Here is a 10,965-nt window from a genome sequence, read left to right on the forward strand (position 1 = left end):
CCTTGTCCCTCTCCCTGTCCCTGTCTTTCTCTGACAATCTGTCCTGCTCCTTGTCCTTCTCTTTCGCTTCTCTATTATTCCCCATCCTTCTTCTGGCCTTTCTTCTTTCTCTTTCTTTTCTACTGGTCCAGTACCTCTTTTTCTACCGCTGTCCTGCTCCCTGGCCCTTGTTTCTTCTCGCTGTCCCTCTGTCTTGCTTCCTGTCCCCGGTTTATCTGTCTCTCTTTCTCTGTCCTGCTGCCTGTCTGGTCATATCTTGCTGTACCTCCCTGTCCAGCCGGCTCTCCCTTTTTGCCTTTCTCTCCTTCTCTGTCCTGCTTCCCGGCCCGTTCTTCTCTCCCTCTGTCCTCTAGCCCCTTGCTGGTTTGTGTTGGGCTTCCAACCCTAACCACCCCCTTCTTCGTCTGACTCTTTCTTTGTTTCTTAGTACCTTTTTTCCTGTTCCCTGTCCTTCTTCTCTCTCTGTCAGTGTGTCCTGCACTCCGTGGGACGGGGGTGGGAGGCTGAAAAAGGGTGGGAAGCTGGGGGGGGGGAGTGGAGGCTGGAAAGAGGTAGGAGGTTGCAGAGGGGGTGGGAAGCTGAATTAAGTAGAGGCCAAGCAAAATGGGAGGTAGGAGGCTGCCGAGGAGGGGGGAGTAGAGGTCAGAAAAATAGGAGGCTGGAAAGGGGTGGGAGGCTGCAGAGGGGTGGGAGGCCAGGGGCAAGAGTAGAGGCCAGAAAAAAAAGGAGGCCGGAAAGGGGTGGGAGGCTGCAGAGGGGTGGGAGGCCGGGGACGAGAGTAGAGGCCAGAAAAAAAAAGGAGGCCGGAAAAGGGCGGGAGGCTGTAGAGGGGGGGGAGGCCGAGGGCGAGAGTAGAGGCCAGGAAAAAAAAAAGGAGGCCAGAAAGGGGTGGGAGACCAGGGGCGAGAGTAGTGGCCAGAAAAACAGGAGGCTGGAAAGGGATGGGAGGCTGGGGGGTGTAAATAGAGGCCAGAAAGGCCCTCTTCTTCTGGCTTCTTCCCTGTCTTTGTCTCTCTTTCCTGCCTTGTTTATTCCTCTGATTCCCGTTCTCTCTCGATCTGTGTGTTCTGCTTCCCACTCATCATATTGTCTCATTTTCTCTGTCCTGTTCCTGCATATAGTGTGCAGTGAGGCTTCTTGTCTAGGAAGCCGCGTCTCGTATGAGCTCTAAGACACGCACGTGCATTTTGTCTCAGGTGGAGGAGAGCCAAACGATTGGAGTTACGGAAGAAGAAGGGAAGAGAGAAGGAGAGAGAAGCATCTGAAGTGTCAAAGTCTCCCGGCAGCACCGAGAGTGAGAGCTGCGGTGAGTCCTGGGCCCTCGGGGCCCTGTCACCCCTCTTCTGCATCCTGGGCCCTCCCCTGGCTTCCTCTCTTTCCCACGCTGCTACGATTAGTTTTTTTTTCTGCTCTTGTGTACCTTCTTTCTCCATCTGTCTCTGACTTGTCCCCATCTTTTAGGTCCTCCCTCTTTCTGCCCTGCAGCCCGTGGCATTTTTTTCCTTCTTCCCCTCTTTCTGTTCAGCTCCCGGTTACTAGTTCTGCTTTCCTTCTACTCTGTAGCCTGTCAGTACTTTTGCTGTCTTTGGTGCTTTCTGTCTGGCTCCCTGTCCCTTGATTCGAGGCCTTCCTTCTCGGCTCCGTAGCACGTCACAGATCTACTGCTTTCTCCGTGTCTGTTCTATTCTATTTCCTCATCTCTCTTTGTCCAGGTCCCTGCCACTATTCTTTTTTGCACTGTCGTGCTGCGGGGTTTTTTTTTTTTGCTTCTCCTTCCTGCTCCCCATTCTTCATTTTCGGTCTCTGTCCTGCTCCTTCTTCTTTCTGCTGCTGCTCTTCCTGTCTCCATGCTACTTCTTTCTTCATCTCTGTGGGACTCCCTGTCCCCATCCTTCTCTCGCTGTCCCTTTCCCTGCTTCGTGCTTTCTCGTTGCACCGCCGCTGTCCAGCCATCTGTCACTTTTCTCCTCTCTTGTAGTGGCCTGCACCCTGCTCCTCATTTTTGGCACCCTCTGCCGAGCAGCGCATCGCTCTGGGAGCCGACTGACCGAGTGTTCCCCGCTGGAGCAACGGGCGCAGCTGCAGGAAGGAGTGCCGAGGTGTCGGAGGGGCAGAGGGAGCGTCGGGGGCCCCGAGCCCTGGAGCAAGAGCGGCTCCCGGGACTGGCTGGGTGCATGACAACAAACACCTGCGGTCCCTTTTGCCCTCCCGGCTGCGTTTGTGCTTGGTTTGCACGGGACGAGGGGCTGTGCCAGAGCGCAGGGGAGGAGGGGACAGGGTGTGGGGCTGGGGCAACGTCCCCCTGTTCCTGCTGTGCTCCAGCTGTGGGCCGGGGGAGCCCCAGGTGCAGGCAGCGGGGCTGATGGTGATGGCCCCTCCCTCTGCCGGTGGAGGGCCCGGTGCTGCCGTGCCCCGGGTGGCTGTGGAGGGGCCAGTGAGAGCCAAGGTGTCACCAAAAATCCGGGAACAAAACCTCGTAACACCAACGTAGTGTTAAAAGGCAGGCATTCTTTATTGCAGCGCTGGATGCACGGGGGATAATTCCACCAAACGTGCATACCTCATACCTTTTCCGTGCAGTTTATACAGATCAAAAATACACATATTTTATTCATGCATATTCAGTATTACTCTCTTTGGCGATTGGTGTAAACTTTCCTCGCTTCTTACGTAAATGGTTGCGCAGACTCAGTTACCCTCTTCTATTTTTTCTTTTTGAGTAGGTGATATTACTTGAGTAGGGGGTCAGTGAATCGGTGGTCGCGATCTCCCCCTGCCAGAATCACCTTTTACCTGCTGGGCTCGCAATCTTGGCAAACCTGGTCAGTTTCTTCAGTCCGTTTCACAGAACCACACTCTTGACAAAAACACAATTACCCACTATGGTTAACGTTAATGGTTACCTAGAGACTAGGCCCTCTGTTCCCAGACCTAATGTCCAGGTGGGTAGGGCTGTGCCAGGAACATAGCAGCACTGTTCATGTTTACGGTCAACTGATTCTTTCACCCTGGTTACAGAGGGAGGAGCAGAGCCGTGGGCGGGCTGCGGCTGCAGCGAGGGAGAAGGTGAGCGCGGGGCGGGCGGGGCGGTCGATGGAGCGGCGGGTCCCGGGGAAAGCCCCGAGGCGGGCGGGGGTACCTGCCGAGTGGGGTCCGTGTGGGAGGCAAGGAGCGGCGGGGGTCCGGCGCCGTTTCGGGCACGGTGTCCCCGCAAGCCGAGGCCCGCAGCTCCCGCGGCGTGCTGGGAGCTGTAGTGCTGGGGCGCGGGGCTCGCCGTTGGCCGCGCTGCTCCCCGGGGCATGCCGGGAGGTGTAGTCTTCCGGCTGCCGGGCGGCCGAGCCGTGCTGGCCAGGGCATGCCGGGAGGTGTCGTTTTCAGGGACTCGGCTGCCGGGCAGCCGCAGTGCTCTCGGGCATGTGCGGGGAGGCATTGCCCTTGGTCCCGCCACAGCCTCCGCTGCGCGGGACGAAGGGTAGTTCTGTGGCCGGTTCCGTGTGTTTTTCTGCAGCCTTCCCGCTGCGCCCGGTGCCCAGAAAGCGGTGCGGCCGCGCCTGGAGAGCGCGTGCCGCAGGGCTCGCTGCTGCCACCCGGTGAGCAAAGTGCGGTACTGCTGCTCGGGTGGCGCCAATGCGCGGTGTCGGCGTCCGTCCGAGCTCGCTGCTGCCACCCGGTGACCAAAGTTGGGTACTGCGGCTCTGGTGGCGTTCATGCGCGGTGGCGCCGTGCCCAAGAGCTCGCTGCTGCCACCGGGTGACGAAAATGCGGTACTGCCGCTCGAGTGGCGGAGGTGCTGTGCGCGCTGGGAGGAGCCGTGCCCTGTGTGTCCGGCGCTGCAATAAAAAATGCCTGCCCGCTTGCTGAAATGCTACAACGGCTTCAGAGAGTCTTTGTGTTTGCCCAAGGACGGCATCGTGGGCTCCAGCCGTGGGCCGGGGCCGGGGGAGCCCCAGGTGCGGGCAGCGGGGCTGATGGCGACGGCCCCTCCCTCTGCCGGTGGAGGGCCCGGTGCTGCCGTGCCCCGGGTGGCCGTGGAGGGGCCGGTGCGAGCCGAGGGAGGAGTGGAGCTTTAGCCGGGCTGCGGCTGCAGCGAGGGAGAAGGTGAGCGCGGGGTTGGGGGGGGTGGATGGATGGATCGGCGGGTCCCGGAGAAAAGCCCCCGGCAGGGCGGGGTCCGTGTCGGGGAAAAGGAGCGGCGGGGGTGCGGCGCCGTGTCGGAGCCGCCAGTCGGGGGCTGCCCGGAGCGGGAGGCGCGCGGCAGGGCGCTGCCCGGAGCCGTACCGGGGTGCCGCCCCGTGCCGGCGGCGCGGACTGCCCGGAGCCGGAGCCGCGGAGCGCCGCCGCGCCGTACGCGCTGTCGCCGCCCCCTGGCCGCAATGCAATACTGCAGCCCGGCGTTCGGCGCAGGGTCTGGCCCCTCCGGCGCGCCGTCGGCGCGTGGCGCATGCGCGGTGCGGCGGAGCAGCATGGCGGCACTCTGGTGGCGGGTGCAGGGGAGCAGAGAGGCCAGCGGTGAGGCGCGGGCTCCCTTCCGGCGGGTGCGGGGTTGCGTGGTAGCTGCCCGCGGGTGGTGGGACGGGCAGCTTGGAGCCGCCCGCTGCGGCAGGCTGCTGGTGCGCTGGAGGCGAGCCGAGTGCGGGCAGCCCCGGGGCCAGAGGCGGGAGGTGACGGAAGGGAAGAGGGGAAGGAGGCGGGCACCCCCGCAACTCGGCAGAGCTCCCCCGGCCTCGCTCGCCCCGCGCAGCCGCCGCCAGCTCCAGCACGTCTCCTGAAGCCTGTCCCGGAGCCCCCAGCCTCCCCCAGGGCCCGTGGTGCGCGCGGCACGCTGGCCTTCGAGTGTGCCTCAGTCTCCCTTAACGCGGTCGCCGCTGCTTCTTTCTGTGTGGCAGGGGCCGCGCTGAGGACGCGTTTGTCCGTTCGTGCCCTGGGGATGCCGTTGTCTGCGCCCGCTCCGGGCTTGTGTGGGCTGTGTGTGCCGGGCCTCGCTGTCCTGTCGGCATGGGGGTGAAAAGGGAGAGGCGGAGCACTGAGTGGCTGCGGCCAGGAGGTGGCGTGGCTGAAGCTGGAGAGTCCGGAGGAGGCTGAAGAAGAAGAAGAAGAAATGGAAGGCCACCTGGCTGGCAGCTGCCTGGTGCCGCAAGCAGGAGAAAGCCTGCCTCTCTCTGCAGGTGAGGAAGGCTCCCTCTTGGTAGCCCGCAGCAGGCCAGGCTGCCAGCGTGCCCCGCAGGGTCTGTATGTGTCACCAGCAGCGCTGTACGGTTGTGGAGCGCGCGAGCGAGTGAGCGAGGCTACGTGCCTAGGGAGCCTCGTCTCCTAAGAGGTGCAAGACATGCGCGTTTTCTCTTAGGTGGAGGACAGCCAAGCGACCAGAGTTACGGAAGAGGAAGGGAGGAGAGCAGGAGAGAGAAGCATCTGAAGCGGCAGAGTCTCTCGGCAGTGCTGAGAGCGAGAGCTGCGGTGAGTGCCGGGCCCTCGGGGCCCTGTCGCCCCTCTTCTGTGTCCCGAGCTGTCCCCTGGATCCTTCTCTCTGCCATGCTGCTGTGATTTTTTTTTTTTTTTTTCCCCTGGCTTTTGTTTTCCTTTCCCTGTACTTCCCGTCTTCTGTCTGTGTTTGTGTCCTGCTCCCTGTCCCTGTTTTTCTCCCTCCAGAATTTCTCTAGCCGGCTCCCTGTCTGTATTTCTCTGTCGTGCTGCCTGTCCGGTCATTTCTTGCTATACGTCCCACAGAATCACAGAATGGTAGGGGTTGGAAGGGACCTCTGGGGATCATCTAGTCAAACCCCCCTGCCGAAGCAGGGTCGCCTACAGCAGGCTGCACAGGACCTTGTCCCTGTTCAGCCGGCTCTCCCTTTTTGCCTTTCTCTCCTTCTCTGTCCTGCTTCATGGCCCTTTCTTCTCTTTCTCTCCCTCTCTGTTCTCCAGCCCCTTGCTGGTTTGCTTTGGGGTTTCCCTGCACCACCCCCCCCCCCCCGCCCCCTTCTTGGTCTCTTTGTATAGATCTGACCCTTTCTTTGTTTCTCAGTCCCTTTTTTCCTGTTCACTGTCCTTTTTCTCTCTCTGTGTGTCCTGCACTCCGTTGCCACCTTTGTCTCTCCTTTCTTCTTCATGTCTTCTCCCTGCCCCCATCTCTCTCTCCCTCTTTCGCACTTGCTGGCCCTACATTTTTGTGCTCCGGTCTCTGCAAGGCTCCTCGTCCCTGTTTTTCTTGATTTCTCTACCTCTCTGGCGTTTTCTTTCGACCCTTCTTTCTCTCTGAGCTCCTTAGTCTTCTCCCTTGTCTTATTTTCCTCTTCCTAGTGCTCTGCCCTGCTCCCCATCGCTTATTTTCTCTCTCCGTTTCTCTGCCCTGCTCCCCTTCCCTCTCTTTCTTTCTCCGTCCCCCTCTGCTGCTCCACAGCAGTTTTTCCTTTCTCCAGCTCTCTGACCTGCTCCCCGCCCACCCAGGTTGACAGTCCCAGGTTTTGTTCTGCGTCTCCATCCTGCCGCTCTCCTGATCTATCTTTCTGTGCCCTGCTCTTTCTGTCTCTTTTCCTGTGTACCTGCTGCGTTTTTTCTCCATCTCTGTTCAGCTCCCTGTCCCTTTCCTTTTTCCTCTTGCTGTTTTTTCTGCCTTTCTCTCTCTGCGCCATTCGCTCTCCCAGCCTTTCTTTCTCTATCCCCCTGTGCAGCTAGCTGTCCCTTCTTTCCTTTCTCTCTTCCTTGGTATTTTTTTCTTTCTCCATATCTCTCTCCCACTGCCCGTCACAGTTGTTCCCCCCCCCCCCCCCCCAATGCTGTCCTGCTCTCTGTCCCTTTTCTCTCTCTGTCATTCTGTCCTGCTCCCTGTGTCTGTTTTTTAATTCCTCCCTCAATGTCTCTCAGCCCGGTGCTGTTTTTTCCCTTCTTCTCTGCTGCCCAGCTGAGGCTTTTCCCCCTCCGTCTCTGTCCTGCTCCCCCATCTCTTATTTTTGCCTGTCTTTCACTTTATCCTGCCTCCCTGTCCCCTTTTGCTCTCTCAGTGTCACCTTGTCCCTCTCCCTGTCCCTGTCTTTCTCTGACAATCTGTCCTGCTCCTTGTCCTTCTCTTTCGCTTCTCTATTATTCCCCATCCTTCTTCTGGCCTTTCTTCTTTCTCTTTCTTTTCTACTGGTCCAGTACCTCTTTTTCTACCGCTGTCCTGCTCCCTGGCCCTTGTTTCTTCTCGCTGTCCCTCTGTCTTGCTTCCTGTCCCCGGTTTATCTGTCTCTCTTTCTCTGTCCTGCTGCCTGTCTGGTCATATCTTGCTGTACCTCCCTGTCCAGCCGGCTCTCCCTTTTTGCCTTTCTCTCCTTCTCTGTCCTGCTTCCCGGCCCGTTCTTCTCTCCCTCTGTCCTCTAGCCCCTTGCTGGTTTGTGTTGGGCTTCCAACCCTAACCACCCCCTTCTTCGTCTGACTCTTTCTTTGTTTCTTAGTACCTTTTTTCCTGTTCCCTGTCCTTCTTCTCTCTCTGTCAGTGTGTCCTGCACTCCGTGGGACGGGGGTGGGAGGCTGAAAAAGGGTGGGAAGCTGGGGGGGGGGAGTGGAGGCTGGAAAGAGGTAGGAGGTTGCAGAGGGGGTGGGAAGCTGAATTAAGTAGAGGCCAAGCAAAATGGGAGGTAGGAGGCTGCCGAGGAGGGGGGAGTAGAGGTCAGAAAAATAGGAGGCTGGAAAGGGGTGGGAGGCTGCAGAGGGGTGGGAGGCCAGGGGCAAGAGTAGAGGCCAGAAAAAAAAGGAGGCCGGAAAGGGGTGGGAGGCTGCAGAGGGGTGGGAGGCCGGGGACGAGAGTAGAGGCCAGAAAAAAAAAGGAGGCCGGAAAAGGGCGGGAGGCTGTAGAGGGGGGGGAGGCCGAGGGCGAGAGTAGAGGCCAGGAAAAAAAAAAGGAGGCCAGAAAGGGGTGGGAGACCAGGGGCGAGAGTAGTGGCCAGAAAAACAGGAGGCTGGAAAGGGATGGGAGGCTGGGGGGTGTAAATAGAGGCCAGAAAGGCCCTCTTCTTCTGGCTTCTTCCCTGTCTTTGTCTCTCTTTCCTGCCTTGTTTATTCCTCTGATTCCCGTTCTCTCTCGATCTGTGTGTTCTGCTTCCCACTCATCATATTGTCTCATTTTCTCTGTCCTGTTCCTGCATATAGTGTGCAGTGAGGCTTCTTGTCTAGGAAGCCGCGTCTCGTATGAGCTCTAAGACACGCACGTGCATTTTGTCTCAGGTGGAGGAGAGCCAAACGATTGGAGTTACGGAAGAAGAAGGGAAGAGAGAAGGAGAGAGAAGCATCTGAAGTGTCAAAGTCTCCCGGCAGCACCGAGAGTGAGAGCTGCGGTGAGTCCTGGGCCCTCGGGGCCCTGTCACCCCTCTTCTGCATCCTGGGCCCTCCCCTGGCTTCCTCTCTTTCCCACGCTGCTACGATTAGTTTTTTTTTCTGCTCTTGTGTACCTTCTTTCTCCATCTGTCTCTGACTTGTCCCCATCTTTTAGGTCCTCCCTCTTTCTGCCCTGCAGCCCGTGGCATTTTTTTCCTTCTTCCCCTCTTTCTGTTCAGCTCCCGGTTACTAGTTCTGCTTTCCTTCTACTCTGTAGCCTGTCAGTACTTTTGCTGTCTTTGGTGCTTTCTGTCTGGCTCCCTGTCCCTTGATTCGAGGCCTTCCTTCTCGGCTCCGTAGCACGTCACAGATCTACTGCTTTCTCCGTGTCTGTTCTATTCTATTTCCTCATCTCTCTTTGTCCAGGTCCCTGCCACTATTCTTTTTTGCACTGTCGTGCTGCGGGGTTTTTTTTTTTTGCTTCTCCTTCCTGCTCCCCATTCTTCATTTTCGGTCTCTGTCCTGCTCCTTCTTCTTTCTGCTGCTGCTCTTCCTGTCTCCATGCTACTTCTTTCTTCATCTCTGTGGGACTCCCTGTCCCCATCCTTCTCTCGCTGTCCCTTTCCCTGCTTCGTGCTTTCTCGTTGCACCGCCGCTGTCCAGCCATCTGTCACTTTTCTCCTCTCTTGTAGTGGCCTGCACCCTGCTCCTCATTTTTGGCACCCTCTGCCGAGCAGCGCATCGCTCTGGGAGCCGACTGACCGAGTGTTCCCCGCTGGAGCAACGGGCGCAGCTGCAGGAAGGAGTGCCGAGGTGTCGGAGGGGCAGAGGGAGCGTCGGGGGCCCCGAGCCCTGGAGCAAGAGCGGCTCCCGGGACTGGCTGGGTGCATGACAACAAACACCTGCGGTCCCTTTTGCCCTCCCGGCTGCGTTTGTGCTTGGTTTGCACGGGACGAGGGGCTGTGCCAGAGCGCAGGGGAGGAGGGGACAGGGTGTGGGGCTGGGGCAACGTCCCCCTGTTCCTGCTGTGCTCCAGCTGTGGGCCGGGGGAGCCCCAGGTGCAGGCAGCGGGGCTGATGGTGATGGCCCCTCCCTCTGCCGGTGGAGGGCCCGGTGCTGCCGTGCCCCGGGTGGCTGTGGAGGGGCCAGTGAGAGCCAAGGTGTCACCAAAAATCCGGGAACAAAACCTCGTAACACCAACGTAGTGTTAAAAGGCAGGCATTCTTTATTGCAGCGCTGGATGCACGGGGGATAATTCCACCAAACGTGCATACCTCATACCTTTTCCGTGCAGTTTATACAGATCAAAAATACACATATTTTATTCATGCATATTCAGTATTACTCTCTTTGGCGATTGGTGTAAACTTTCCTCGCTTCTTACGTAAATGGTTGCGCAGACTCAGTTACCCTCTTCTATTTTTTCTTTTTGAGTAGGTGATATTACTTGAGTAGGGGGTCAGTGAATCGGTGGTCGCGATCTCCCCCTGCCAGAATCACCTTTTACCTGCTGGGCTCGCAATCTTGGCAAACCTGGTCAGTTTCTTCAGTCCGTTTCACAGAACCACACTCTTGACAAAAACACAATTACCCACTATGGTTAACGTTAATGGTTACCTAGAGACTAGGCCCTCTGTTCCCAGACCTAATGTCCAGGTGGGTAGGGCTGTGCCAGGAACATAGCAGCACTGTTCATGTTTACGGTCAACTGATTCTTTCACCCTGGTTACAGAGGGAGGAGCAGAGCCGTGGGCGGGCTGCGGCTGCAGCGAGGGAGAAGGTGAGCGCGGGGCGGGCGGGGCGGTCGATGGAGCGGCGGGTCCCGGGGAAAGCCCCGAGGCGGGCGGGGGTACCTGCCGAGTGGGGTCCGTGTGGGAGGCAAGGAGCGGCGGGGGTCCGGCGCCGTTTCGGGCACGGTGTCCCCGCAAGCCGAGGCCCGCAGCTCCCGCGGCGTGCTGGGAGCTGTAGTGCTGGGGCGCGGGGCTCGCCGTTGGCCGCGCTGCTCCCCGGGGCATGCCGGGAGGTGTAGTCTTCCGGCTGCCGGGCGGCCGAGCCGTGCTGGCCAGGGCATGCCGGGAGGTGTCGTTTTCAGGGACTCGGCTGCCGGGCAGCCGCAGTGCTCTCGGGCATGTGCGGGGAGGCATTGCCCTTGGTCCCGCCACAGCCTCCGCTGCGCGGGACGAAGGGTAGTTCTGTGGCCGGTTCCGTGTGTTTTTCTGCAGCCTTCCCGCTGCGCCCGGTGCCCAGAAAGCGGTGCGGCCGCGCCTGGAGAGCGCGTGCCGCAGGGCTCGCTGCTGCCACCCGGTGAGCAAAGTGCGGTACTGCTGCTCGGGTGGCGCCAATGCGCGGTGTCGGCGTCCGTCCGAGCTCGCTGCTGCCACCCGGTGACCAAAGTTGGGTACTGCGGCTCTGGTGGCGTTCATGCGCGGTGGCGCCGTGCCCAAGAGCTCGCTGCTGCCACCGGGTGACGAAAGTGCGGTACTGCCGCTCGAGTGGCGGAGGTGCTGTGCGCGCTGGGAGGAGCCGTGCCCTGTGTGTCCGGCGCTGCAATAAAAAATGCCTGCCCGCTTGCTGAAATGCTACAACGGCTTCAGAGAGTCTTTGTGTTTGCCCAAGGACGGCATCGTGGGCTCCAGCCGTGGGCCGGGGCCGGGGGAGCCCCAGGTGCGGGCAGCGGGG

General features: G+C 59.5%; 2 long non-coding RNA genes across 2 annotated transcripts; both read left to right on the forward strand.

Moving 5' to 3' along the window:
• Nucleotides 1-869: 869 nt before the first annotated feature.
• LOC142359810 (uncharacterized) lies at nt 870-2,691 on the forward strand. Its single transcript, XR_012762645.1, has 2 exons — nt 870-1,306; nt 1,979-2,691. It is a non-coding gene; the product is annotated as an uncharacterized LOC142359810 (long non-coding RNA).
• A 5,178-nt stretch (nt 2,692-7,869) lies between these two features.
• On the forward strand, nt 7,870-9,691 carry LOC142359805 (uncharacterized). The gene is made up of 2 exons (XR_012762640.1): nt 7,870-8,306; nt 8,979-9,691. It is a non-coding gene; the product is annotated as an uncharacterized LOC142359805 (long non-coding RNA).
• The last annotated feature ends 1,274 nt before the right edge of the window (nt 9,692-10,965 follow it).

Source organism: Opisthocomus hoazin, unplaced genomic scaffold (assembly GCF_030867145.1).
Source record: "Opisthocomus hoazin isolate bOpiHoa1 unplaced genomic scaffold, bOpiHoa1.hap1 HAP1_SCAFFOLD_131, whole genome shotgun sequence".
NCBI lineage: Eukaryota > Metazoa > Chordata > Aves > Opisthocomiformes > Opisthocomidae > Opisthocomus > Opisthocomus hoazin.